This window comes from Nicotiana tomentosiformis, chromosome 2 (assembly GCF_000390325.3).
Source record: "Nicotiana tomentosiformis chromosome 2, ASM39032v3, whole genome shotgun sequence".
Taxonomy (NCBI): domain Eukaryota; kingdom Viridiplantae; phylum Streptophyta; class Magnoliopsida; order Solanales; family Solanaceae; genus Nicotiana; species Nicotiana tomentosiformis.
In genome coordinates, this window is record NC_090813.1 from 85814863 (window position 1) to 85817610 (window position 2748).

Here is a 2748-nt window from a genome sequence, read left to right on the forward strand (position 1 = left end):
TATTCGGTTATTAATACATCGGGGGCCTTTGAAAACTAGACCCCCGGTTGACTTGATTATTGTCCCATCCGCCTTGATTGTTACCCCCCCCCTCCCCCTCCAATTTCCTTGATTATTGCCACTCCAATTTCTTTGATTGTTGTTGTTATGTCAATTCCCTTGATTTATGCCACCACTCCAATTTCCTTGCTTTTTAGAATTCCAATTGCCTTGATTGTTTTGAGGTCGCCATTGTTGTTGGTTTGGGCCTTGGAAGTTATATCTTGCCCTTGAAAGTTGTTCACATATTGCACATCCTCTTCTCGTTCATTGTAAGAATCATCTTGATCAAAACCACTATCCTCTTGCACATAATTCTCCACTCGATTTACCACTTGTGGACCCTTGGTCCTTCTTTTGTTTACCATCATGTTCACCGCTTCCATGGAATTGAGTTGCTTAGGATTTTGCACTTGTGAGCCTTTGCTAGTAGATTCATGGTGGTAGTCAATTCGGAAATGGCTTGCCCATGGTCATGCAACTCTTTGTGAAGGTGGATCACGTTCGTATCACCTTATGGAACATTAGCCTGGGATTGCCACGTCGATGATGTTTCCACCATTTCATCCAAAATCTCACACGCCTCCGCATACGACGTAGTCATAAAGTTACCACCAGCAAGTTAATTTACTACACATTGGTTGGTAGTGTTAATCCAACGATAGAAGGTTTGTTGAATCATGTTTTCCGTCATATCGTTGTTGGGACATTTCTTAACCATTGTTATATACTGCTCCCAAATCTCGTGTAGTGGTTAATTCGGCTCTTGCTTGAATGCCAAAATCTCATCTCGAAGTGTAGACATGTGCCCCAGAGAGAAGAACTTAGCGATAAAATTTTTCGCTAACTCATCTTAAGTGTGAATGGAATGGTTCGGAAAACGTTCCAACCAATCTAAAGCTTTCCCCCTTAGAGAGAAGGGAAAAAGCCTTAGCCTCAATGTATCCTTAGAGACATTTGTTTGTTTGCTCCCCCAACAAGTGTCCACAAACCCCTTCAAATGTTTGTACGCATTTTGACTTGGAGCACCGGTGAAGAAACCCCGTTGCTCTAGCAAAGTGAGCATCACATTAGTGAATTGAAAGTTGCTCGCCCTAATACGGGGAGGGACTATTGCACTAGCATATCCTTCATTCATTGGGTAACACCCGGTGTGGAGCCGCTCGTGGTGGAGGTAGGGGTGGAGAGGGGACATTGTCATGAGGCACTCGGGCTCTTTTATTGGCTTGAGGTTCAAGAGGAACCTCATCAACTTGCTCATCCTCGACGTCCGCATCCCCCAAAGGTAAATTTTCGAGCTCATTGTTCGCCATGGTTATACCTACGATTTCTCAAACAAATTAGTAACACGGAAGGAAAAGAAGATATTCCAAAAACACACTCAAATATATAGCTAACACCATTTTAACTCCCAGGAAATGGCTCCAAAAATTGATCACGTCCACAATACACCTCAATAAGACATATGACACGGTCGTATGCAATAATAATTACCCAACTAGGAGTCGGAGTCGAATCCAGTGGGAGTTATGATGCGAGTTAGGAGTATATATTTGAAGCAAGCAAATGGGTTATCTAAGATTGCACTTCCTCAACAAGGTTTTGTTTTCTATTTCTACTTGTTACTCTAATGAATGCAAGATAAAGAAAATAGATTCTAGATCAATGTTTTTGAGGTTTTTCCAATTGAATTAAAGGCCTAGGGATGTGACCATAACCTAGGTGTTTGCCTAATGGGATAAAGACATTAATACTTGTTTTGTTGATTGGATGTCTTATAGCTCTCAACTCTACGTTACCTACTCAATACCTCTCGGTTAGAGAGTGATTTTGCCCAATTAGGCTTTCTCAAGTCCAAATGGGTATCAACCAAAATAGTTGATAAGAGCTCAAGTCAGGTTATTACTATCTCTAGGTTGAACACTTTAATTAGGTTAATCAATCTTTCAATTACACCAATTCCTTGTTAGCTAAGTTATCCTAGACTAGGTCTCTCTTTCTCAAGTAGAGACTAAGTCAAATAGGCATGAATCAATATTTGCAACCATTAATTCTAAAATTGTAGCATGAACTAAGATAAATAATCAACACCCAGTCATAAACAAGCACTAAATTAGATACCCATAAGGTTTACACACTAGGGTTGGGTCACAATCCTAATAAATGTCTAGATACTCATAATGGAAATTGCAGAAAATAGAGAAGAAAAGCTAATTAAAATGATGAAATCTAAAGTTAAAACACCAAAATAATGTAAAACTTCCTAAAGTAGTAAAGAAAAATGGCTACAGCGGCTTTAGATGTTCAAACTTAACCTAATTTTGTGAAACTTGTCTATTTATACAGGGCCAAAAATCTCGGACAAAAATGCCCCTTGGGAGGTTCTTCGGCTGCGCAATTCCATGTGCGGTCCGCAGATTTCTTCAGCTGGCAGAAAGTGAAGTTCTGCATTCGCACATTTTTGAACTGCGGCCGCGAGGCAATCTTCTCGCGGCCGCACATTTTTGGACTGCGGCCGCGAGGCAATCTTCTGCGGCCGCACATTTTTGGACTGTGGCCGCAAGGCAATCATCTGCGGCCGCACAATTCTTGTGTGGTCCGAAATTCACAAAGGCCCCTGGACTTGATCTTTTTGCATACTCTCTGATCTTTGACTCTTAGCCCAGTTCTGCGGTCGCACAATTCATGTGTGGTCCGCACATTGTTGAA